The sequence below is a fragment of the Ambystoma mexicanum genome, chromosome 11 (genome assembly GCF_040938575.1).
Source record: "Ambystoma mexicanum isolate Mex_15411 chromosome 11, UKY_AmexF1_1, whole genome shotgun sequence".
In the NCBI taxonomy this organism is placed as follows: Eukaryota; Metazoa; Chordata; class Amphibia; order Caudata; family Ambystomatidae; genus Ambystoma; species Ambystoma mexicanum.
The window spans coordinates 82,813,811-82,841,807 of record NC_090934.1 but is presented as its reverse complement, the minus strand read 5'-3'; positions in this window follow the sequence as shown (position 1 = coordinate 82,841,807).

Sequence of the window (27,997 nt, the reverse complement as noted above, 5' to 3'; positions counted from 1 at the left end):
TTATGCTAAGAATCAATAATCACTTTCTCACCCAAAGTCTGAGAAGCTGCCGGAAACCACCAACTTGTATTCCGATGGACCTGGACGGTTGCAGTCTAGGATGTCTTCCTGTTCGTAGATAGGTGGAATCTACCTGAGATCCCTTCTGGGTCCCAGCACTAGGCTTGGATACAGAAAGCACCCCAGGGAAACCCCGAAGGGAAAAAACCCTGAGAAGTGCTGCTGGGGTTCGTGGAATCCTTGATGCAGTCTTCCTTGAAACGATATGCAAGTCAGGTAGTGGTTCCTGCTGGTTGCGAATCCTGCACCCTTCTGATGTTAATTATATAAAAATGGAATAGAAGTTAACACTAGGTATCCATTTCTCTTTGCTCACTGCCATCTCTTTCCTCCACTTCCCAAAACCCTTCCTACCCCTGTAAAGTGGCTACAGAGAAGGAATGTACGGAAGATAAAGGGATTAGGTTGCGGTAACTGTAGAAAGAAGAAAGTGAAGAGGAGATGAGCAGGGAGTTGGCAGCATGAAGCTCTATGATCAACTGGCACTGGATCGTTCCTACCGATGGAAAGGGAGCGTTCCAGGATCTGAAGAGTTCGGGCTCTTTGGACCGTGGGGATTAGAATTCAGATGAGGAAGAATATCGTTGACGTCGATCCTATGATAAAGGATAGAATTGCATTATCCAGGAGATGGCTGAGGACTGGATTTATGTGTTCCGAGGGGGAGGAAACATTTAGAGTAAAGGACATTACCGCGGCATCTGAGAATGGCTTGTGGCAAGTGAGGAGAGCAATGTCTGAGAACGGGGACAGGTAAGCCTCCCGGAAGGAAATCGGCAAGCGATCTGCACAAGAAAGAGTAGACAGATTAGTAATAGAAGCAAAACAGCACAAGAGGGATAGAATATCATATAGAAATATCCTTGTGACCCTGCACTAGGCGAACTCACAGAGCGTGGCAAAACTCCTGAGAGAGTAGCAACGCGATGTATACAGGATCCGCCCTCAGGATATACGGTTCAGGAAGTAGACGTCATTCTCGTAACTTCCGTGGCATGATCCACTAGACTGCTACCTGATGCAACCCAAAACTCCATCTTGGATTTACTCCTTCCAGAGTAATTACTGCTCTGAATCAGGCTGAAAAGGCTGGAAATATTCGTCACAGAGGGACCAAAGGGGACAAAGTCATTGTGGTGGAGGTGTCAATGCAGCCATGTCTGGATGTTGGTCAGTGTCGCATGAGATTGCCACAAGATGTAGCGAATGGCACAGATGACAATGGTTTCTTGTGTATTGTAAGGCAGGGGGGTCGTTTGTGTGCACATTCTTCGCCCCATATGACTCTCACCTTGCCCATTACCCCTATGGCCACACAGCCATCTACTTTTTCAGTGTCGTCTGCCATGTATTGTTTGGCATTTGCATGTTGTACATTGGTCATCTCTCCCATTCGTCATTCTGTGTTAAACCATTGTACAGATTCTTGTCACATGCATATGGGTATGTGTGCTTGTGACAGGCAGGTGACCTGGCTTCATGCTGTGGGGTACGGTGCTGGTGAGAGGGAGGTTACATTTGTTTGACATGGCTGTGACACAGGCGGTGGGGAATGTGCATGGTGTGTACATGCTGGGGTGTGTCATTGTTGTGATGAATTCTGGTACCTGCAGTGCATGTGTTCTGCCTGTCCTTCGGTGGACTAATTGTGATGGGGAGTGCTCCACTTGCCCATACACCACATGCCAGGCATGCCCTCCTGCTCATGCATGCAACATGTGGACATGCTGTTGCATAACGCACGTGCACTGGTGAGAATGGTCAACCCCCCCTTCCGCAGTGCACATACTATGTGTCAGTACTTTCACTGAACCAATAGCCAGGTCCGCTCTCCGCTGTATCGTGCCATGTACCCTGGGAGTGTGGAGTTACACAGCACCATGGAATTGTGCGTAGATCCAGGGAAGCGTGCACTGCAGTGGGTAATGAGGAGGTCTGCATCACACACAACCTGGACATTCAAGGAGTGGTACAGTTTCCTGTTGCAGTAGACGGCCTCATTGGCATGTCTGGCCACTAGCTCCACGTGCGTGCAGTCCAGCGCACCTATCACATTGGGCATGGCTGCAAGGGCATGGAATCCCACTTTAGTCGCATTGGCCTGGGCACATGTTCTGGGGAGGGCCATGTGGTCTGACAGATGCCACAAGAGGGCATCCAGGACCTGGATGAGCACTTTGGGTATACAGGGTAGGGATACCGGTATTATGGTGCGACCGGACGAGGGGAGGTCACAGCCACAGCAGGGGGCGCTCGAGGGATGTTCCACATAGCGGGGCGCCGCTCTAGCTGCCCCCCTCTCTCTCTCTCCCTTTTCTCCCTCCCACGGATGTCCCCCACCACCCCTCCAGGAGGCGGGGGGCTTGCCGTCCCCAGGGCAGGCACTTCCGGCCCACCCTGGGGACTTCTTATAAGGCAAGGGGGACTGGACCACAGCCTCTTGCCAGTCCCCACCTGCTGGATTTACCCACCCTCCCACAACCCTAGCAGCATGCTTAGAGCACGCGGGGGCCAGCATGGCAGACAACAAAGGCAGCCTTTTGGTGGAGGTTTTGGGATAACACACTGTAGTTGTGAATTGCTTCATGCAGAGGTCATGTTGGAGTTAGGTAAAATTGCCAGGTCGTATAGCCACGGTACAACATGTAGCAATATGTAAAATTTGTACAATTGTTTAATAGGTTTTCAGCGGTTTGCAAGGTGCAAGTTGTGTGATAAGGCTTGATTTGATCCACTGGACCGGTTTAACGTGTGGGAAGTATGTAAAATGGTTTATTTATTTTTTTATTTTATTTTTTTATTTGATTTAGCTGTAAAATACAGCCTTTCAAAAAGAAAACCAAAAAGAAAACTACACACAGAATTATACAATACATCACATTATTAGATTACAGTATACACAAGTATTTGATATTTGATATTTGATATTCCTAATTATTATAAAAACATATGATAACCTTAAGAAAATTTGAAAATTCATTTAACAGCAAATCACTAAAACGTGTCCACATCAATCCATTTCATTATGTAATACCACACATTGAGACAGCATGTTGGATCACTTGTATCATTTAAAATTCAAATTAAAATTGTATCACTTTAGAATTAGGATTAATAGTAATATTACTTCAATCCGACAAGTCTAGTGATTCAATAAACATAACACTTGCAATATTCAATTTGGCAGATTGACTATTAAACAAGATCTTCCAGAACACGTCTTCACTTAAGCTGGAATCACTCTCAAACAAATGTTTAAACATTTTGCATCTTTGTTGTAATAAGGCAGGACATCCGGAGAATAAGTGTTTTAGTGTCTCCACTGCTGCTGTGTCAAGACAGAATCTACAATTGGCATTGGCTGATTTCTTTCTCATGAATTTCACTTGGTTTGTATGGCACATATTCAATCGTATTCTCATGTATGTAAACCTAGATTTGACATCTGGGAACTTTGTTAAATAGTTTTCTATTACATGAAGTTTTTTGGTCGCAAAAGCTTGTTGTGTAAACACTCGCAGTTTTAAACATGCCTCTCGAGTTCTTATCCAATCAAACAATTCATGTTTCATTTTTGCCCTCTTTGGGTTGGTAATGAGTAACTCAAGTTCAATGCCAGATGTATTCATTAGTTCTTTTACCCACTTCCTCCATTTCTCAATTTTGGGGTTCACTGATTCTAACATATATTCTCTCATTATATACATTATTCCATTTTCTCTAGTAGCCATGTTATATTTACGATATAGCATCAAGATTTTCCATGTATAAATTGCATACAATGATACTAGACCGAGTTCATGTCGTATCAAACACATAGATGTAGACATTGGAAGGCCACAGATTTTTTTCCAGTAACGACCCTCGAGTTTTAGCCATACATTTTCTGGGACGGTCTCTCTTGTTTCAGCACCATAGGTTATTATCGGTGTCACCTTTTGCTTATAAAATGTAATGGCTGGAAGTAATGAAAATTTACCAAATTTGCCTTGTATGATCTTGGACTGAGATATACCAGTATTAACCTTGGTTTCGACTTCACAAAAATATGGTTTATCATGTTGGTTATTACTAATTGTCACTCCCAAGTACTTGTAATCAGAGACGATACCTATATTCATAATCTGGATTTGCCATTTTCTGGTTTTGGAAAAAAAAAAATTCTTTGACTCAAGTATCATGATTTTACATTTGCCTTGATTGATTGTAAGCAAGTTTGCATCGACATAATTACTTAGTGTATCTAGTAGTGCCTGCAGGCCCCCTGGTGTTTTCGAGAGTAACACTAAATCGTCAGCATAAAATAGCCACGGGACCGCATACCCTCCCAGGCGGGGAGCGTCGGATGTTATTTTCAAGAAATCATATTGCACTGCCGACATAAAGAAATTAAACAAGGTACTTGCCAAAATGCATCCTTGTTTTAGTCCCCGAAATGTTTCAATTGGGTCTGACAGGGTGCCATCTAAGGCTAATCTGATTTGTACCGTAGTTTTGGAATGTAATTCGTAGATCCAGTATATAATGTAATTTGGACACTTTGCTTCCTGTAACTTATTGATTAGTCTTTTTCTACATACTGAGTCAAAGGCAGCTTGGAAATCAATAAAGGCCATGTATATTGCCTGCCCCTTCTGATATTCTTGTTTCTTTAGTACTTCCAGAATATGCAAATTAATAGCTGTCCCCATTCCTGGCATGAAGCCAGTTTGATTTGGGTCTCTAATTCCCGCCCCATTCAACCACTTATTAATATCTCTCAATATTAAACGGGCAAAAATTTTACCAGGTATATCCATGAGAGATATAGGTCTATAGTTCTTGGGTTGTTGATTGTCCCCCTTCTTGTGGATGGGTATAGTTATGGATTTCCTCCAAGAATCTGGAATCGAGTGAGTTGACACAATTTGCCTAAAGATGATTAATAGAATTTGTGCCCATGCAGTTGGATTTTTTTTTAACATGAAGTTTGACAAACCATCTGGACCCGGAGCACGGGATGTAGACAATTTTGCAATAAACAACAAGATGTCATCAATGTCAAAAACCAGATTCTCTGTCCAACTTGGTTCAAGATTCTCTTGGTATGTAATAGAAATGGTGTCAGCATATAACGTCTTATAATAGGTAGACCATACTTCTTGGGGAATAGGGTTCATTTGATTCACTATGTGAACTTTTATCTGTGACTGTTTTAGAAGTGACCAGATTTTAGCTGAATTTTTCTCCCGAAGATAATTCAACATGACTTCTGCATCGTGTTGATACATGAGGGCTTTTCTTGCTCTTATCCAATTCTTATATTTGCATTTTAATGTATTCAGTTGTTGTGAACAGTCTGGAGAGTTTTCCTTTATAATTTTCCTTCTATCAGCCCTATATCGAGATTTATGAACAGCTACCTCAATGTCAAAGGTGTGCAGATTTTTCGGCTTGTTATGATATTGACCATTTCTCTTAGTCCTAAAGATTTGCATTTCTTCAACATAGGAAGGACAGCTGTTAATGCCATGAACTATATTACTATGTTGGGACCGATCTAGTGTTTCACCTAGGAGTTGTAAAGATGCCGGAGTCCAATTAAATCGATTTTGAGCTGAATTAGTCATTAAATTACAGGCTATCGATGAATCGTATGGTTTGTCATCAATTTCCCAAGTCCATTTTATGGACTGGATGTCATGATCACTTATTTTCTGGGGTATAATTCGAAATTCAGTTATATAGTTAAACAGGTCTTGGTTTACAAAGGTGTAATCAATTGTTGCTGCTTGTGAACCTCTATGCCACGTGGTGTTAGATGGTATGTCACCTTTTTTGGCACCATTTAACATTACAAACATTCGTTCCGCCATATAAGCGTTCCATCTTTTGGCTATCATCGTCAGAGGTGTTCCCATTTGGGTTATACATGTTAAGTTTAAATCCCCCGTTATTATTACATGCTTGCAAGTTGGATCGAGGATTGTTAAATTTAATGTTTCATCCATAGCTTCAAAGAAGTCAGATTCGGATATTCCAGCATGATTCCAGTAGATGTTTAATAAACCAATATCTTCGGTCTTGAGTTTAATCCTTACCAATTGTAAAAAGCTGTTAGGAGAAAACCAATGTTCAATTTGCATGTTGGGGGATGTTTTTATGGCTACCATTAAACCTGCCATAGGTCTACCTCTGACTGGCATGATAGCAGGATTCAAAATTATAACATGATTATCCCACACTGGGGCCTTTGCAAGCCAAATTTCTTGGAAAGCCAGAACGTCATAGTTCAACAATAGGCTATCTTTGGATTTGGTGAGATGCTTGAAGCCTCTTGTATTCCAAGAGGCTATCGCCAGGGTTTTTCGAATTTGAACTAGTTAATTGCTATTCATTCTCAGCTCTCTCTCCTCAACCATTTGGTCATTTGAACTTGAGGTATTTGATCGTGAATAGCAACTTTGGCCTTTCTGGTATACATTCACTTTGGGCACGGCCTGGTTTCTTGGGATAGGTGGTTGTTGTTGTTCCCACAAGGCTGGATTTATCAAAATGAAACCCAATTCATATAGATCCTCTCGTGCTTCCCATACTGCATTTTTAACAAAGCTGGATTTCATCCATAGCTTTACCATGGACAGATCGTTTTGGTGAGGGAATTCAATCTGGTCTATGTCACATGAACTTATTTCCTCAAGAGTCTGAACCTCAGCAAATATATTTAGCACAGATTGTCTATTTAGGTCAAATCTTTGGCAAGGCTGAGGTCGACATTGCATTATCAGACATTTTATGTTAACATCTCTGCCTGGCGTTCGATACCCAGCTTTAGATATGTAGTGTGTTTTAGGCTGAGGTTGATTGTGTCTTACCATGTTACTCACCGGTGTACGAACTTCCCCACCCAAACCCGTTCCCATTGGATTCTCATTCATATTTGCTTGCGCAATAATTCTTTTCAGAGATTGCTCTATTTCTGATTTCCATTCTGACATAAGCATCAGTTTATCCTGTTGCTGTTTTGTAAGGTCATTACATTCAATACCATTACTAGCCTTATCCTGTTTCTCTTTTATTGGCTGGTTCTCAGTATTAGTCGAGCCATCATTAATCTGGTTCATTGATTTATTTGGTACATCACTTGCTTCACTACTACTCGCCTCACATAATGTCGCCTTGCTGGCATTGCAAATTTCAGCTTCCTTTTGCTGATCAGCTATTTGAATTAGATTATTTAGGGGTTCGTATTCTACGGGCGTGTTTTGTGTCATTCGTCCAATGCTCGCTTTTTGGGATATCGCTTTCCGATATTTATTTGCGATAGCCGTGCGAGCTACAGCTGCCGCTGTTTTCGGCAAAGTTAGGGTACGTATGAATTGCTTTGTTCCTGTGATTTTAGAGTTGCCAATATTAGGAACATTTTTTGATTTTTTTGTAGTACTTTTGACATTCATGTTGCCTTCTTTTTTTCTTGTGTCAAAGATGCCATACACTGGCGTATTTTCATTATCTGAACCCCCTGTGGTGAATTGAATATCACTATTTTCTTTCTGTATTAGGGGATGCTTGTCAGTGATCTCCAAGTTCTTAGCCTTGTCTTTCTTTTTTTTTTAGCAGAGTTGTCCAACTCTACATTCTTCTTTTTTTTCTTTCATGCTACCTCTCATAGAACTTTCCTGATCGTCCACATTAATTAATTTATCAGTTATGTGTTCCTGCACTATTTCTGTTGAATTTCCTGTCTTTGTATTTTTATTTTTATTCTTTACCCCTGATTGTAGTGCAGATAATTGATTTTGAGTACAATCGATTATGAGTATTTCATCAGCCTGTGATTTCGTATCTTCTGACCGTGTTTCGAAATTTGTAATTCGATTGTTGTGTCTGTTTTTTTCCTTTTCGCAGCATCCACAACCAGGCTCTTTTGCTGCGGTTTTTTGAAGTAGTTTAATTAGAAGAGAATGTTGGTCGTTAATTTTCATATCTAATGTATCATAGAGACGTGTAAGTGAAAAAAGGGCTGCATTCATAGTTTGCAAAGAAGTTTCAAGTCCTATAACAAAGCTTCCCGGTATTGCCTGAATCTTTTCATTTGGAGCCGAGTGATTTCGCCGCGGGGTTGGTTGAGCAAAGGAACAGGAGGAGACAGATGAAGCATTATTTGTTGGAGAAAACATCATTGGTGACTGGTATAGCTCCAGCCTATCTGTGCTAGCATTTAGATCCTGTTTAAAGTCAAAAGGCTGGTTTGTTTCCGGTGAGCTGACTTCGTTTCTATTAAGTGTATCCTCTAAACTCATCACTTCAACAGTTCCATTCTTCAAATCATCAATAACAACAACCTGTTCTTTTTCATCCTTACTTAAGACAGGAGTGATTTGTAAACCAAGTACGCTTTCTATTCCCTTAATTTGGGGTTCCACCCTCCCCTCTCCTTGTTGCTCAATTATATCCAGTATCCCTGCCGCAATTAGCGAATCAGGTAGGGGCACCTGAATTTCATCACAACTCACTTGGGTGTCTTTGTCTAATAGATCCGGTTTAACTGAGAATTCATCATGCTCAACTGCTTGAGCGCTCTCATTATTACATCCACTTTTGTTCCCTATAGCACAGTATTTTCTAATGTCGGCTACTGCCAAACAGGTTCTCAAGCTAGATGTTGATTTGCTAACCCGTGCAAGGTTTATCGTTCTTGAGGATGTTTTGGGAGTAGAAATGGCATCATGTACACACACGGAAATGACTTCCTTTGACGGCATCCCGGTGCGCAACGTCATTACCATATCGTGGTCAATATATGATCTTATACAATAATATCGTATTGTTAACTTATGACAGTTGCTTATATATAACCCCTTTTCTTTTCCTCACTCTCACGATAGTATGTGCAATGGTATGTGCAAATCTCTTATTCAATGCACCTTTTTATTATATACTTTATTTATTTATTTTTTTTTTTTATTTATTTTTTTTACCTGATAAGATGACTAATTGGAATTGTCAGTAGCCCCTCGCCCTCAGACCCTCAGCCAGCAGACAGCCGACAGCACTTCACAATTGCACTTCCTCCAAATGCGCGCGCGCCAAATGCGCGCGGCCCGCTGTTTAAGAGGATTTTGGGAAAAAGGGGCGGGGCTTAGGCTTTTTACTGTGAAAATAAGTAAGAACAAAAGGGTATAAGTAACAGTTAACACTGAAAATAGTGTCCTTAATAAGTCTTTTCTTTCCCAGTGCGTTTACCAAGTTAAAGTTTGTAGTCTCTTGTCCACAAAGAAAACGGGCATTCGGGCTCCTCCACAGCCGACAGCACTTCACAATTGCACTTCCTCCAAATGCGCGCGGCCCGCTGTTTAAGAGGATTTTGGGAAAAAGGGGCGGGGCTTAGGCTTTTTACAAGTTAAAGTTTGTAGTCTCTTGTCCACAAAGAAAACGGGCATTCGGGCTCCTCCACAGCCGACAGCACTTCACAATTGCACTTCCTCCAAATGCGCGCGCATGGTTTATTTTGTTTTCAGCGGATTTCGAGGTGTAAGTGATGAAGAAAATAAAAGTGCTCAGACTTGGTGCTTTTTTTTGGTGCTTTATTTTGTATTAATTTTTCTGTACCAGTTTTAACATGTAAAGTAGGTAGGATGGTTTATTTTTGTTTGCTGCGGATTCCGAGGTGTAAGTGGTGAAGAAAATTAAAGTGCTCTGACTTTGTTGCTTTATTTTGTATTAACTTGCTGTACCACTTTTAGCATGTAAAGTATGTAGGATGGTTTATTTGTTTTCAGTGGATTTCGAGGTGTAAGTGGTGAAGGAAATGAAAGTGTTCAGATTTTGTGGCTTTATTTTGTATTGATTTTTCGATTTCTGACACAGATGGAGTTCGGGGCAGTCCTACCCAGGGAGGAGTACGCCGCGGCTTGAACCGTGGACGGCTTCCCGATGGCCGCACTCAAGCCAAACTCGGACGACGGGCATTGGATCCCCTATGGACACTGGAGACTCCTCACCTTCATGTGCAGTGGCTCGAAGTGGAAGAACTGTGTAGTTATGATCTGGAGTGGATGTCCGGTGCCTTGCGACAGCACTGGGCGGCAAGGGGACACCGAGAACATTCAGATCTTTTGCCCCACTTTTTTGGGGGTTAGGCTTGTTGGTATAGATGGTCGTGAACCATGATGCTTTAGGACTGGGACTGCCCCCTGTATTGTATGCTCCAATAAACTGTGACCTATGTTTCCAAAGATGTAAACTGTTGCCTGGCTATTATTTGCAACTCAGGTTTAGGTGCTCAGGGTATGTCATCTCACAACAAAGACGGTGGGGGTGGGCACACATTGTCCCTTAACTGATAGGCTCTATAAAAGCCATCCCAGTTCCCCATTAAATATTCTGTCTTTTTGGCACTGGTTAAGCCTTTATAATAAAATCTCAATAAACATAGCTTTGGTCTATCGATCCCCTTTGGGTCTTTGATACAACTTTCAATAGCTCTTTTTGCTGCTTTGCAGGAGCCATCAAACCATGGCATCCTCGTGTTAGATTTGTGTTTGAATTTGGCACAGGCGCTGAAACATGCAGCTGAACATTAGCTTTGAGATTTTCAAAGTCACCCAAGACCAAGGCATGCCCATTGTTAGGGTTACGGATTACCTTGATGTTGGCTCGAATCGAGGCCTACAATCACTGGTTCATCTCGGGTGTTAGGATCTTAGCCCATTTCAACGATCTTCGAACAGGACCCGTAGTCTTTTCGGAACTGGGACCCTGCATAGGGGCCTTCCTTCCCTTCCCTGGGATAGTGCAGATTATGTGGATTGCTAGCGGGCGGTGGTCACTTTCGGACTTGCCGATGATTCTAAACTCGCCTACTCTGGCCCAAGCTGAAACAGAGATTAATATGTATTCAATTAGAGAACAGCCATTAAGCCCAATAAAAATAATGGTGGGTTGGTCAGTAGCAAACCTGCCATTACAGGCTCTTAGTTTAAGGTTGTACAAAATGTATGATGTTTTGGGTGCTAGATGGGGCACTGATACTGGTCGGTGCGCCACGAGGTCAGGAATATCCCAGGCTTGATCGTGGTCAGCCACACAAACCTTCCAACAGGTCAATTGGTTGCAATTGAAGATTAAAATCACCCACCATCACTGTAAAAGAGTATTATAACCCCACGGCTTCATTGGCAGCTAATGCCCTTTGGATACTTCCCATGCTGGCCATTCCATTCGAATTTGAAGGTCTATGAATAGACTTTGCATAAATAACGTCAGCACTGAAGGTCTAAAAGAAACATTCCTTAATTCTTCCCTTAAAGGAACAGAGAAATTGGAGTATGAATGGATTCTGATTCCCTTTAAGCACCCTAATCAACAGAGAAGAAATCCAAGAAGGAATCATGTGCACAGTTACATTACTCAAATTGTAGGGGAAAAAGGGAACTTAGAAAGCAACTACAAATAGCAGCAAAGCTGGATCGAGAAGAGCAATTAAAATGTTCTAAAATACTAAAACAACAGTACAGAAATTAAATAAAAATAACTAAAATGATGATAATCCAATATGATGCTGAGAAAATATTGAAAGCAATGAAAAACTAAAATTCTAGACACCTGTGGAACCTATTGAATGAGAAATGTCATCAACAGGAATGTCTCATTCCTGAAGTTCCAGAAGCAGGGTGGATAACCTACTTCTCAGAGCTATTTAAGAAAAGAAATAAAACTCCGAACAAATCTCCTGGTGAGGATAATTTGAAATGGAGGATTGATTGGGATCTTGAAGAAGTATTGACACATATCAAAAACTTGAATCCCTCATGGGGCCAGGCACGGGCAACAAAACCCGGAAGATTGGGCGAATTTATGTATCCAGATTTTTGCAATCATTTCCGAATACAACATGATTCCAGCGACATGGAAACTGCCATACTAATATCAATTTTCAAACATGGTGAGAGGACATCACTGGCTAATTATCGCCCAATAGCCTTGCTGGACCCTATCTGTAAGGTCTTTGGGTTGTTACTTTTGCAGAGACTACTATATTGGGCAAAGCCAAACCGGAGACAAGACCCAAGGCAAAAAGGCTTTGTGAAGAATGTCGGTACTAATATCAAATTTACCCTATTGAATATCTTAAAATTGGTATATATAAAGAAGAAAACGTCAACCTATGCAGCCTTTATCGACCTGCAACTTGAATTCGATGCAGTAAATAGATCAAAATTATGGGAAAAACTAGCCAAGTGGAACGGCCCAAAAGAGATACTAGAACCCATCAAGGAATTACATACGAATATGACAATTAAAATAAGATTGTCTCAGGATGGTGCATTGTCCACCCAGATTCGGACTTGGAATGGATTGAAACAGGGTTCCCCCTTGCAGCGACCCTCTTTAATCTTTATACAGTGGACATAGCAGAGAACCAAAGACTTACTGTAGTAAATCCCCCAAAAACGAATGCAACCCCTCTGCCTTACATCATGTATGCCGATGATCTAGTGATACTAGATACAACACAAATGGGCTCCAGAAAAGTCTAAGAAATCTGGAAGAATATACAAAAACGAACGATCTGTTGATCATTGCAAAGAAATCCAAAATAATGACCCTGATACATCAACCTAAAGCTAAACACAAACCTTTGAGAATTTTCCTTGATGGGAAAAAAGTAGACCAGGTGAAAACAGTCAGTTATCTAGGAATATGGCTTAGTCAATCAGAGGTCGAAAAGGACTGTGCAGACCATTTAAAATCTAAGGCTCTTTCGTTGGCTCGACAAGGACTGTTGTACAAGAAATTTGGTAAATATTCGATAAAACCAGTAATCACCTATCATAGACAGAAGGTAGTTGCTATTTTATCCCATGGCAGCGAAGCCATGTTAAACCTGGACCAGAAGTTATTTATTTATTTATTTATTTAATTTATTTGCATTTTTAAAGCACTCACACAGCCCACGGGCATCGAGGCGCTGTTACAGTAATTGTTTTTTTTCTTGTTGCATAATTGTAGTTTTTGTCTTAGTTGCGTATTTATAATGCGCTTAAATACCCAGAGGTTTCTAAGCACGGACCCGGGGATCGATGTTGCTTTGTGTCGTCTTGCTTCCAAGGCAAACACGCTGCCGCTGAGCTATCTTCTCATGATGAGAGTTATGGCAGCAGTTAGAAGGGATCTTCTGGCGGAAAATACTAGCCTTGCCAGTGGCCTATCCCATGCCACGCATATGATATGAGATAGCTAATCAATCATTGGAGTCTATAGTAAATTGGAAACATTTGGATCTCTTTAGAGGGACTGTGATAGATGATCATATTCCAGCAATAGAGATATTGCGTACTACTCATAACTCCGTTATAACTTCCAGACTTAGATGAATGGAAAAAGACTGCCATGATAATGCCACAAAAGGCAGATATAAGTATGGAGATGCTTAAACTGCGTCCTCAAGAGGCAACAAAACGTATCCAAAGGAATGATTGGATTAGAACGATGCAATTTAAGGCGCAATATCAGCTGGCATTGAATTGTGAGATCGAGACAAGAGCTTTGAACCAACTACCTCAATATCTTAGTATGTTTCCTGCACGAAATATTCGAGATACTTTTTTACGTCTACATCTTAATCTTCTGCCCACGCTTGAAATCTTGGTTATGAAGAGCAGCTGTCAGCAGAACTTAAATTTTGCCGATTCTGTCAGCACCCAGAAACAATGAAATCACTTGATCATATATTAATGGATTGCACAGCCTTAACTGAAAAAAAGAAACTTATTTAAAGACATGCTTCAACAAGCAAGGACTTTTTATTATGCAAACGAAAGATGGGCACAGATTTCTTTGGGGAATAACAAAGCTCTTCTTTTTAGGATTATACAATTTTGGTTCAACATAATGGCCCAACCGAATGAAAGTTTTGGAAGAGAATGTATAAAGGCCATTTAAATGGAAAGTAATGTGGACTGAAAGGAAATGAATCTATTCTTTTATTGCTGTATGTTTTAGGATGTTTTCCTTTATTAGTTTGAAAGAATCTGTAGAAAAGAAAAAATTGTATGAAAGAGAAGAAATGAAACAATGAGAAGAATATAAAAAGTTTGTGTTTAGTACAACGAGCGCTCGGTATAAAAATAGGAAATATGTATGTAACAAGTTGATACTTAGTTTAAAGACAAAATAATGAGTGCTTGTGAGGATTTAAGAGTGAAAAATTTCTTTTTTTAAAATAAAGTTTGTAACAAACTATATTAAATTTAAAAAATCTTAAAAAATTACAAAGTTTTGGAAGAGAATGTATAAAGGCCATTTAAATGGAAAGTAATGTGGACTGAAAGGAAAAGAATCTATTCTTTTATTGCTGTATGTTTTAGGATGTTTTCCTTAGTAGTTTGGATATAAATGAAAATGTTGTAACTAAACGATATCATTTAATAATAAAAAATAAAAAAAATTCTATTGTAATATTAAACATAGCGTCTCTAGGAGTTTAAGTTTAATGTAAAGCATAAGGACATTGGGACAGTGAGTTTCCACGATCCTCACCTCCTAGCCCATGGAGCAGTCGGTCCAGACCAGTAGGCCTCCCCATGGCCTACCCTTCGAGCCCTTGGAGGCTGTGGCACAAATGCACTGGTAACCATATAACATAACCGGGTCCACAGCCATGGTCTCCTGCAGAGCAATTATCTTATAAACACCAATGAAATCAACATAGAGTCTTTTAAGTGCCTGTTCACCCCAGCAACATTCCAAGAGAGCAGCGTGAACTGTTTTTACTAGCCACAGTAGCCACAGTAGACAGACCTTCGCACTGTTCCACTATGGTAGTTTTATACGAGCTATGTCACTGCTGCAAATAGATGATGACTGGGGTATTGACCCCCACATGGACAATAAAGTAGTACGGTTAAAAAATGGACTATCATATCTTGGTGCACGTTCCTCCAGTCTCACCGACCTGGATAATAAGAGGTTAACCTGCGACTCCTTGTAGGTTTTGTGAGCACCAGTTGATCGTGACTGTTGGTTAAAACTGGATCCCTGTGGGTTGGTAAGGATGCCCTTTGCATAAAGGGGTTGGTAGGAGCAAAGTGGCGGTGGGCCGTTAGAGGCCTGGACCAACTCCGGTTCTCACTGAACAACATCCGAGTAAAGCTGGAGGTCGTGCTGCCAGGCAGATAGCCTGTTTTAGTCGCGGACCTTGGATTGTCACCTGTCTGTTAGGGAGAATTCTCAAAATGTGCTAATTTCCCTTACCTTTTGAGACCCCAGCATACATTTCTAGGATTTGATTTTTTTTACCTGGGACAAGTGTAGCTTTTTTCCCACTCTTCCATGTATTTTGTGTGTGTTTCACTTTTTTGTTCTTTGGTCATGGAGTTTTAAAACAACTCCATGGGCATCATCTTTTTCTGTGTGTCACACAGCACCTTCTGTGCAGTGGCACAGGGGTGTCTTTTAGACTCCCCAAGGTTTAAATACCTTCTCTGGGACTGACTACCGTCTCCCAGAGCATGTAAAGTTAAATTGACTTTACTAGTCTCTTTAAATGTACTGACCCAGCACACACTATCTTCCTATAGAGTGCTGGAGGGGGTCGCCTAGCTTTCCCTGAGTCAAAACACTCAAGTAACAGTCAAATGTTACCTATTCCTACTTTAAATGGCTGGTGGCAGTGGTTTAAATCAACTACCATGATTTTTCTCGACCGCTAACAACGGTAGCTAAAAATCAGGTCAGCCATGTTTTTCAATATGGCGGCCAAGATCTATCTGTAAAAATAGACTCCGGTCAACTTTTTTCGCCATTTCTTTTAGGAAAATCCCTTCTTGTGTTTGCCTCTGCACGCCAACCCAGGTTTGGTCCTTTTGTTCGTGGCCTTTGGCGGGCTTCAGTGCTGAAGCCCTCCTCTGGCGACTGAGTGTCTGGGGTGGACAGGATGTGAGGGAGGTGCCCGAAACTCCCTGTGCTTAGTCTCCTAGGAGACCTGAATGCACTCTGGTGTGATTGGCTGGCTGACTGTCCGGCAAGGACAGCCACCCTGCTGTGTGAGTGACAGCCAGGCTGGAATGAATGGAGGAAAACTGTTTAAAAGCAGGTCTCTGGGACTTGGAAAGCAGAGTCGACCACTGGAACGAAAGAACCAAAGACGAGCCGAAGGAAGAGGCCTGCTGCAACTCCTGGACGACCGGTGAAGCCATGCTGCAGGTCCGAATTGCCTGAAACTCCAATCGACAGAGAAGCCCTTCACGGTTAACTTCTTCCCTTGAGTTTGGTGGGAACAACCAACTCGTAAGCCACCTGGACACCGTTCCCATCTGGTCGAATTTTCATCAGAGTGCTGTTGAAAACTGGATAGCCAGAGGGAAGGAAACCAGCTTGTGGTGTTTAAGGCACTCACACCTTAAACCGACGTCTTGCTAAGCTTTTGGCCTCATCCCTGGGCAGTGCAGTAACCTCCTGACGTCCTCCATCTTGGCCCCATGACTGAAGCCCAGGATCAGGGAGATGTGCTCAAACTGCCAGGAACAACTGCTTCAGCTACAGATTTGCTTCAATAACAAGGTACAGTGCAAATGCGGTCCGGAACTCTTTTTGGCCATTGAGGAAGTGCGTGAAACTTTCCTCAACTCCGAAGGCTTGTCCTGCCCTAAACATTCGTCAAACTTTTCGCCTAGCCACATTTTTCTAAACTCTGTGTCAAAGACTTTACCATTACTTTCAGGCCTGTGCTATCCAATACAAAGACTCTGAACCATTGACTTTGGCCCAGGCCTATGAGATGAATTGCTGGTTGTTGTTACTGAAACCCTTTTCCCTGCCTATGAATACATTTGTGCGGTTGATTCAAATAACCCTGTCTTTATACCCCTTTTAAAAGTATATGAAGTGCCATTTTGCTCCCACTTCAGTGGAGCTAAACTTGTTCATTTACTTGCAGGTTGTGTATTTGTGGTTTATAAGTGTGTGATATTGAGCTGCTCTTGCTTGTGTAATGTTTTCTAACTGATTGAGTAAATAAATGTATATTCTTTTACCAAGAAACCTTGAGTAAGTGTATATTTGAATCACTGTATTTGTGGGTCCTTTGTGTAACTTGTTCTACTGCTCACTTAAACTCTTGAGGTAAGTCTGGCTGCTCAGCCATCGCTACCACTTTACTGTGTAGTACAGGCTTGTACCAAAGGTGAAATTGTGCTTACACTTGTAGTCCTAATTGCATGTATTGTTCCCATTCTGCCTAACACTGTCTGATTGATCCATCCCCCGGCTCCATCGTAATAGATACTTGCTCAGGGCTCGGGCAAGAAGGCCTGCGATAGGAAGAGTGGGGCGACCTTGTCCTCGGTGTAGCTACAAGTGATGCCATCTCAATCCGGTTAGTCATACGAGACATCCTCGTTTTGCTGACTTTGCATTGTTTCTGTCGCTTTTGTCTCCTACTGCAGTGGCCCGCAGTCATAGACTGCTCGGCACGTACAGCCTCGGGCGCATCTTTCTCATTTCACTCCACAACTCGCAGAGTCCCTCGGGCACCTGAATTTGGTGGACTGTTGGTCACCTGAATCGACTCTGCAGAATTAGGCAGGCTAAAATCAGTTTCTTGCCCGGTTCCACTTGTTCTCCTAGTGCCATCAGGAACGTCTCCCGATGGCCCAGGAAAGCTTTTTGGCTGTTGGCCAGGATAACGTCAACCAGCCTGACAACAGTAAGCTTTAGTGATTTTTGGTCCGCTGCCATATTTGAGCAAAGCAAAAGCAAGGCCTTCATTTTGGAGAAAATAAAATTGAGTGGAGCAGAAATTGAGGCAGACATTGGGACATCTTCTTGAAATGAGGGGAGCCTTGAGGGAATGTCAACATATCGTCCGGGATGCCATCACTATCAATGTAGAGAATCCCATCATTTGAAGTAATTACCACCAGATTGGGGCTTGATGCTTTGGTAACAGTCACAAGCACAGGATTTAGCTAGGTAGAGCACAGAGAGTTCTGTCTTAGGTTCTTGCACATTATAAGAAAGGAGCCATTGTTGTCAATTGATGGAGAACTATGGTCTGAGATGTTGGTAATCGATATATCGGCTGCAGTGATGGTGGCGATGGCGGTAGAGGCCCTCGGGTTAGTGGTAGTGTGGAAACTGCAACAAATCTACCTTTGGCCTATCCCCTTATGGGCAACCACTTGCTACTCTCCAAATCTACCTCGGGGGTGTGGATCACTATGCTCCCTGCTCTTGTATCTCATGGCCTTTGTGCACTGTGTTATTCCTATCTTACTCCTATGGACACATTAACATAGACACAAAGAAAACACAGGAATCGATTCAACAATAGAAACACTTTTATTCCTACATAGCAATGCATGATGCAAACACTACTATAATGCAAATCTCGAATTTGCACCTTTTATGCTTTTGGTGCAAATCTACCATGCAATGCAATAACTATAAGCCTTACAGGCTTCTAATGCAAGCAATCTAATAGCCTCTCCATTCCACACCATACTTCACACTCTCTCTCTAAGACAAACCCTGCTGATTACCCCATCTATCATGTCAGCCAAAGCTCTGTGTGTCTGTTCTAATTCCTCATGCACGTGTTTTATTCCTCAATACTCCCCTTTTTCTCTGTGTTGCTCTGTCTCTCCTATCCAGCTAACTTCTGAAATCAGCCAGTCAGTCAGGGCCAGCCCTCTCTCTGCCAGATCCCTGCCAGATCTCATCAGCTCTGCTCAGAATGCTTCCCCAATGCTCCCTCGATCTCAGAGTCATCCAAACATCTCTCGCTCTCTCAATCTCTCAGAGAGCAGCTCCATCCAAAACTCCATCTCCAACAACGAGAGACTCCCAAAGCCTCACCTCTCATTATACTGTTCAATGATGTATACATATCCTTGGTTACACTCGTTCTCTCTAAGCTAAAATGCCTCTCTTTCTGTCTGTCAGCATTTCTAAATGTGAGCAGTGCCTAAATGTCTGTGATGCATGTACTTGTTCTTTTCAATCACTGCGTGTTCTGGTCAATGTGACATTTTCTACATATCTATACCATGGCCTTCTGTCTGCCTGTGGTACAAAACACCATCGCCTCATATTTCTCCATTCAAATCCCTCTATCCTAGTGCATGTCTCTGCCTGCAAAGCTCTCCCTCCATGGCGCTGCGTACGCCCACCTTCCTCTCTGTCTGCGAAGCACCTGCCAGGCTGATAAGCCTCCTTCTCTGTGTCTCTACTAAGGCAAAGGCAACCTCTTATCAACCAAACTGTTTACGCATACTTGTACACTGTAACTCATAGCAACTTCTCCGCGGAACAAACAGCGTCTGAATGGCTTCATTCAAGATGGCTTAGGAGCCAGCTAAATGCATTCTCTATACATTCAATCACTCAAACCAAGTGCTACCTATAATGTGGACTCAATGCATATTCTAAGTGCACACTCAATGCATACATAATACATAACAACATATCTCTACATGTGTCTCTACATGGCACTTCAAATATAACAGGCCTCATTCTATAACAAATACAAATGCATACAAAGTGGCAGAATAATGTGGATAGTCTAATGATGTCACTACTTCATGTCACTACTAATCAGTACTAATCATGGATAACTAAACAGGATGCAATGATGGATAACTGGATCCCTAAATGGGTAATGATTCTCTAATAATGGGTAATGATTCAATAATGATAACAAACCAAGCTTCTCCATACTATTAGGTTTCACAGTAGAAAAATGATTGCTGGCAATTTGTATAGAAGAAAATATAGGAGCCAAAGTCTGCAAAGTTGTAGGAGTTTCTTCGAAATACTTGGTGCTCTACCTTTGAGCTGCCCTAGGCCCTTCTTTTTTGGCTCTCTGAGAACAGTGGGCTGCATTTCGTCTAATTCTATGTTTGATAGGAGACCTCGGGTGCTTCCCAACCTGTAGACCTTCACTTCACAGCCCAGGCCTTTGCAATGGTTTCATAATTACAAGGTTAACTTTGGCTTTAGAGTTAAGTTAATTGGTATAAGGAGATTCATAGATTTTTTTTAAAGAGTTAAAAGTTGTAAGTTATAACTGGCTTGTACCTTCTTATACCGTGATATACCTTGTTATACCTTGTCACTTATTGCTTGTTACTTATTGTTCACCGATGAAATTGAAATTGATAGTTAACTCTATTGTGAGTAGCAACGTGGTACTTCACAAATAGTGCCTCCAATGAATAAAGAGGTAAGAGTATTGGGGGTAGTTTGCGCTCCAGTCAGGTAGACAAACAATGCTTTAGCTGGACTGGGAACCACGCCTTACACAGTTACACCCCGACCTTCCAGTCCACAATAGTGCAGAGCGCGACAATCCTCCAACCCTCCCTCTCATTGCTAACACAAACACTGTGCCGACAGCGCAGGGTGAGGGCTGCACTCACTGTAACACAGAGTGTGACAGTGTGTGACAGAAGGTTTGGAGGAGCGGGTTGGAACGGGAGGAGAGGAGGATGTGGGTAGGTATTAGAGTTTTAGGGCCTCGTTACACGGTATGCGGTAACCATGGCGCTATTAGCGCCATGGTTGCCCCCGGTATTTTACTGTGTCTGCCTTGGTGGATGGCGGAATTACCGCCCTACTCCAAAGTGAGCAGGGGCGGTAAATCCCCATTCACCAAGGCACTTCCCCATTCCCATTTTTGCCCCCATAGGGCTCAATGGGAATGGGGAAGGAGCTAATTACGGTACCGCAAATTGCGGTACCGTAATTGGCACCAAGGTCCCTTTGCGTGCCGTTCCTTAACAGCTGGTAAAACCAGCCGTTGAGGTCAGGTCCTGCAAAGGGACCTCGTAGTAAGGCGGTAAAGGTTTACCGGTACCGGTAAACCCTTACCGCATTCTGTGTAATGAGGCCCTTAGAGTTTTAGGTGATTGAGGTAGAGATTGAGGGATGCAACGGGGGAGCAATGGGGGACGGCGGTGATACAGCGGGTGTGGGGCAGGTTTCGGACTAAGCATTGGGGAGTGCGCTACTGCACTAAGCGTCCTCTTACCGCCTCTTGCCGCATTACCACCTTTACGGCCAGTTTCGTCCTAGCTCCTTGTTTCTTGTTCTCCCGCACGTCAAATCAGCTCATCTTAGCTAATGTATATGGAGACCTTTCGGGCTTCAGACTACACACAAGGAGCTTGTAGCTCGTAGCTCATATCCGTGTGCTACTGCTGCTGTCTCTGCAGTTCCACCTCCCTTCGGGACTAGAGGACTAGGGATAGCACCTGTTACCTTCCATGTCAAGGTGCACTGTGGTCCTTGCAGCCACATCCGATGTGATTTCTGACCTAAATGGTGCCAGCAGCTAACAGTGGTGTCATTCGTTGGTTGAAGTTCAACTTACCCCAAGTTAATAAAGGGTCTTGTAAAATGTGGTAGAACTGCCAACATTCCACCAGCAGTTAGTCAACCCCAACTGACACCTGATGAATATGTGTAGAGTATTTGATATGTGTCATATGTCTGCAACTACCTGAGTCCCCCCCCTATGTGTGCATCATTGGTCTATCCCATGATTCGTGTACCCTGCAATTCCAGAGTGGTATAAGTATTGTTGTTCTGTAAGAGGGCGGGGGGAATCATTTATGTGTCAATAACTTTTGTTTTGTTCGTTATGAAAAAGGATGAATGTTATGTGCGACACTCCCAAGTGTGTTGCCCTTTTAAGATGGTGTGTCTCTCCCAGGTGTATTGCCCTTATGAGATGGTCCATGATTGTGTCATGGCAGGAACTAATAAAAGGAACAACTGCAGGCTTGTGCATCACAATGGCTGCAGACTCCACAAATGGAAGACTTGAGTCTGTGTCTCATTTAGGCCTTCAGGCCCACACCATGTGAGCAGAGCCCTGCAGGCCAGTTTTTTAATTTGTTTTATTTTTATTTTATTTTTTTGTTGTAATTACAAATTTTCAAATATAAACATTATTGACATGAAAACATAAACATACAACATATTCGCATGGTCTAAAATCTGCCTTATCACATAAAAATCGCATCCAATTGTATGCATCGAGTTGGCATGCTTTGTCACATGCTCCAATTACAATACATAATTCTATTTCATTCTGATGAAAGCATTTAAATCATCCAAGCTTTGCTAGCAGTGTATAATTCATTTCTAATTAATGTATTATCTTGTGTCTATTCAGGTGTTTCAATTAGCAGATCTGGTGTTTATCACAAATGCAATTTTAAAAGGAATTAATTGTAGCTATACGTAAGGATACATATTGAGCATTCAGAATCAAGGACCACATGTTATCAAGTGTTAATGTGCAGTAGATAAGAAAAAACGTGTGGAAGTGTTCTTTCCTTAATTTAGAAAGTGCTTGACAATGTACTAATACGTGCTCTAAGGTTTCCACCTGGTTTTCTAAATTGCAAAACCTAGACACAGTTGTAATATTGCATTCTTTAGATCTTAGTGCTAGTACAGCCCTAGTCGGCCAGCGGTTGAAGCGCAGTCTCATTATGTGCGATCGATATGCCTCATTCGGAAATCTTTGTAAGTATTTAGGGATCTGATTGAACATCTTGGGGATGAATATCCCATGTTTATAGATTTTATATTTTTTGCATGTGACTTCTGTGCTGTCCCAATCATTATACCACATTTTGCGCTTTGCTCGGTCAGGATTCAATATCAATGTAGTCTCATCTATATTAGCTTTCACCATGTTTTCGATGCAATGGTTTTTCTATGTGCTTAACTTGTCTTTGGGGCAGTTTGCAAGGGCTTGCGATGGGAACTGTATGCCAGTTGTTTTAAATTCTTCCTTCATTAGGCACTTCCCATAAAGTAGCAGAGAGTTCCAATCTACAACAGCCTTCAGAGAGATTAGTCCCAGATCATATCGGATGACTGCAATTGGGAAGCACTTGGGCACTGGCAGTATTCTTTTCCAGAAAAAGCCTTCTAGATAATCCTAATTCGGCTGGTTTTCTAGAAATTTGGATTGTGCACCATAAGTAAGTGCAAGAATGACTTTTTGTTTATAGAATATTAAAACAGGTAGGCAGGTGTATTTACCATATTTGAGATGGACCAAAGTTGCTTAAGAGTGTAAAGTTATCATTTTGAGTTTCATTTCATTTTAATATGGGGCATTTGTTTTATTATCATTTACATTTACACCTAGGTATTTGTATTTGTGTACAATTGTACAATTCGAAGCAGAATTTTGCTGATTACCTGATTAAAACTTTATTGTTCTTATTAGAAATCTCAATCTTCAGAATGTTGGATTTGAGAACGTTTATCTCTAATTCATTCTCTAGAGCATACGCTTCGAATGCGCCTATTAGTCTTTGCAGGCCAATAAGGGTTTGGTCCACTAAAATAAGGTTATCGGTGTAAAGCATCCATGTTATTGGGTGTTTGTTCAAATTAGGAGGAACATTTCTGACCGCAGCGAGGTTTTTCACAATATCTATATAATAGAAATTAAACACGGTGGACGCAAGAATGCATCCTTGTTTAAGTCTGCGATATGTACTGATGGGGCGGGATAGAAGGCCTTCACTGTTTATTTTTACCTGAATAGATGTTTCACTGTAGAATTGTTGTAGCAATTTCAGTATATAAGGCACACATCCTGCTAGTTTTAGCTTCTTCCAAAGTATAGTGCGAGATATTGAATCAAACGTTTGCCTGAAATCGATGAAAGCAAAATATAATGGTTGTTGTTTGCTATTGCTTCTTTTTTAAGTGCTGATAAAATGAGCAAATTGGGTGCCGTGCCTATTGCACAAACAAAACCCAATTGATAGAGGTCTAGCAGATTTTTTACCTTTAGTCATTTAGTCAAATCTCTAAGCAGCAGTCTGGCATATATTTTCCCAGGCGTGTCTAATAAAGCTAGAGATCTGTAGTTGATAGGTGTGGCCTGATCTCCCTTTTTAAATATCGTTCTCGATATGGATTGTTTCCAAGATGAGGGTATAGAACCTATTCGAACTATTTTTCAGTATATTGCAAGCAGCACTTCAGACCATAGGTCTGGATGGGCTTTAATGGTTACATCGGATATACCATCAGGACCCGGTGCTTTCGATCTATTTAATTATTTTATTTGTATTCGAATAGCTGTAATGTCAATTGACAATTTAGCTGTATAATTATTATTCGGTAATGAGATGAGGGGAGGTGCATAGGGGTCTGCAAACAATGTAGTAAAGTTGGAAACCCATTCCGACTTACTTATAATGTTCAATAAGTGCGAAGATGTCCCAGTTTTGGCACCATCTTTTAGGAGGCTCCAAATTTGAGCACTGCATTTCCTTGTTAGAAATCATAGCCTTTTTTGATTTTCTCTCTGCAATTTTAGAAGTTTATGATGAGTTACAAAGTTGTTATATCTCATGCAAATATTAGTAGTCTTTTTACTATATTTGGTGTCTGTATCAGCTATCATATTTTTCAAGTCATGCCTTTTCTTTATCTTTCTATTCTTGATGTCAGGATCAAACACATGTGTTGAGCAGAATATCGGGAGAAGTGTAGGGGCTGTTTTTTGGGAAAAGAAGGATCCATTATCAGTGTACCTGTTGAGTTGTTGGAGATCGCTGTGATAGATGTCGCTTTGAGCACTTTGCTCAGTAGACTATTCAGTTTTGGACTAGTCCATTTAATTCGATCCCTGCCCTCAGATGGTTGTACAATAGGTTTATAATGTTGTCTAGGGGCACAAGAAATAGAGCGTGCATGTAATTTCTAGTATGTTATGATTGCTCTCTTCAGCCTTAATGATAGTAAAGCTTTTGACAATGTTTATGGTATTCGTTGAATTGTAAACATAATCCAATATGGCTTGTGATTTATCTCTCTTCCAAGTCGAACAAGGAGGAATATCACCCTCTATAGTTCCATTAAGTAGAGTCATATTTCTATCCGCCATCAGTTTCATCCATCTGATGGCATTAGGTGCGACCGATTTACCAGTTTGGGTGAAACATCTTATATTTAAGTCACCAGCAATTATCATCATTTGGATTTTAGGTTCACATGCAATTAAATCAAAAATTGTGATTATATGGTCAAAAAAAGCATCATCCGTTGTGACAACAGGATTCCAATAGATATTGAAAATTGCGGTACAAGGAGCCACAGGATGTAAATTATCATTAAATTCCAATTTTAGCAGCTGTATGCATGGATGGGGAGAAAGCCAAGGAGATCATTTTCCAAGTACCTCTATCCTTAATGCTGCAAGTAGGCCTGCCGTGGATCTCCCTTTATCTTGTTTTATTTGCAGGGACCCAGCATATTTCATCATTAGGCCAAGTTAGTTGTGAGGTGATACAGGTTTATTGTAGAAGTATAAGACCACATGGGCCTAAGAAATTGGTTTTATTAGATTTCATAAGGTGAGTGAACCCTCTAGTGTTCCATACCACCATTCTCAAAGCATGGGGGCAGATGTAGTTAGGCTTTATTCATTCTGTCGTGATTTGTTTCTTTGATTAGCTGTTGTACCCATGACCATTTGGTTTCTTAGGTCGCTTCGTTTCTCTTTCAAAATAAACTTCTTTTTCAAGTCGTCCAGTAGACCCTTGACGGTTAACAAGAAAGGCTTTGGGGTCTAGAGGAGTAAGTAGTGGGATGTTTTCATATGTACGTTCTCTCTCGTGTAGTGTTTCGTCACTGTTTCACGTTCTTTTTTAACCGAAACAATGAAACCCTGTTTTTATAGCCTATCCTTCTCTTTCCATATTATTTGCTTGACTACCAATGATGGAATTGACAGGATGGCAGTATCCATCCTTTTGTTCTTGGATATGTATACAACTTCAATGTCCTGTGTTCATATTTGTTTCAGATTAGAGTTTGTTCCAAACATGGCCAACAACGTTGTCCGATTAGGGTAAGAGTCTCTAGTACCTCTGTCACTCATGGTTATGGCTAGCGTATCCGAAACTTCAAGCTTGAACTCACCATCCTTTTGGGTGTTTTGATGTGGAGGTGTATCAACATATGAGTTGGTGGCATCAGCCTTCTTGCGTTCTTTGGTTTGTTCATTTCTGACATGGATGGTTTTTGGCTGAGTACCTTCCTCTTCGGTCTGAGAAATTTTGTGGAGTCGCAATCGTCTTTGTTCTAATGTTAGGGAGGGAAGATTTTCTTCACATTGTCTCGTGTGAGTGATTTCGTTATGTCAGCAGATATGTCCTGTTTAGACATGTGTTTCTCGTTCATCACCGGAAGAAAAGTGATGGAGTATGTGGAATAGTTCAACAGATCATTTCACTCATCTTCCTGCGAGAGAAATGTTTCATTGATAAGTTGTGCATTATTGTTCAAAGAGGATTTTATCACTGTGATAATTTCATCCTCTGCAATTGCTACGGTCTGGGGGATTTTGTTATGAATATTGCTATCTTTGAAGGAGGCTGGGTGGTCAATGCTTTCATGAATTTTTTAGATACATTGACGCTGGATTTTTTTGCTATTACATTTTTTATTTTATTTGTTCTTTTATCAATGGTCGCTTTAGTTATTTTAGCTTTTCTTTTGCTTTTTGCATTTAAAAATACTTCAAATATCGGTTCTTGAGGGTCAGACAGTTCTGCCAATGATGTTAATGGCTCAGAGGTGATTATTTCGCCTATGCGTTCAATTTCATCTTCTACATTTCCCTGTTATGCAGCAGGGGTGGCAGAAACAGGGGAATTGAGCATTATAGTCTGGTCATATGATATGATATGATAGGTTATTTATAACGCGCTTAATACCCAGAGGTTTCTAAGCACGAACCCGGGGTTCGAACCTGTGTTGCTCCGTGTCGTCTTGCTTCCCAGGTGAGCACATTGCCCCTGAGCTATCCTCCCGAGACATAATAGCATTAGTGATCAAACATGAAATCTGTTCTTCCCCATGAGACATTATAGGTTCTAAGGATCTGGCAGGTGAAATTTCAATGGCTTTTTTAAGGGAAGATAGGTCACAAATGTCTTGTAACCTTAAATTCTTTTGATTCAGTTCAGCAGATGTATGGTCAAATTGAGAGGTGATGGTGTTTAATAATACAGTATTCTGGACCATTTTCGTTTCCATGTGCTCATTAAGTTTAGTAAGAGTGAATATTCCATTATGCATATCAGCCAGAGGCATCTCATAGGCTGGTATGGGTAGATGCTTTAAGCCAAATGATGGCCTCACAAATGACATGGCATATGATACAATTGAGTTTAAAGCTGGATTAGGAGATGTAGAATGCATTATCTGTGAGTGAGACAGTTGGCGCTTGGCACAAATTGTAATTCCATTACTGTGTTAATTTGATATTGGCTTTGTGATTCATTTACAAGTGAACTGTTACGGGCAGTGGGAGATGTGGGTGTGTCACATAGATTGTCTTTATCGGTCCTTTCCAAACATGTTTCAGTTGAGGATACAGTTGTAGTATTTTTAACTATTTCAGAGTCCAATCTTGGTATGGATGTGTTATGTACAGCATGGATCTGGTAGTTTTTGGATCGGTCGGATGATGGCAGCTGGTTTGAATTGGCTCATTGCAGGATGGTGAGATCTGTGTACGACAAGCCAAAAGATCCTCTTCTGATATTTGAGTAGGCAGCGCGTTTTCAATAAATGGAGTATCAAAATTAGAGTTATCAATCAATGCCGAGGACATTTTTCATGGACGTTGATGAGGCAATTATGCGCTGCAGAGGTTAGCTGCCTTTCCATCAGGGTAGACTGATCCTTATTGGCAACAGGCCAAAAGTGTCTTATGTGGGAACGCATCGACTTGGAGTGTGCAATTTTTTGTAATTTTGTTAGCATTGTTATAGCGTGACTCACCTCCCACGACTTGAGCACACGCCCTCCCAGTAAGTTTGTCCTCATTCATGGGCATAGCTGATTTCAGCATATAGGTTGTCATAACGTGAGGAGGTATGAGGGGGCAAAACAGTACGGTAAA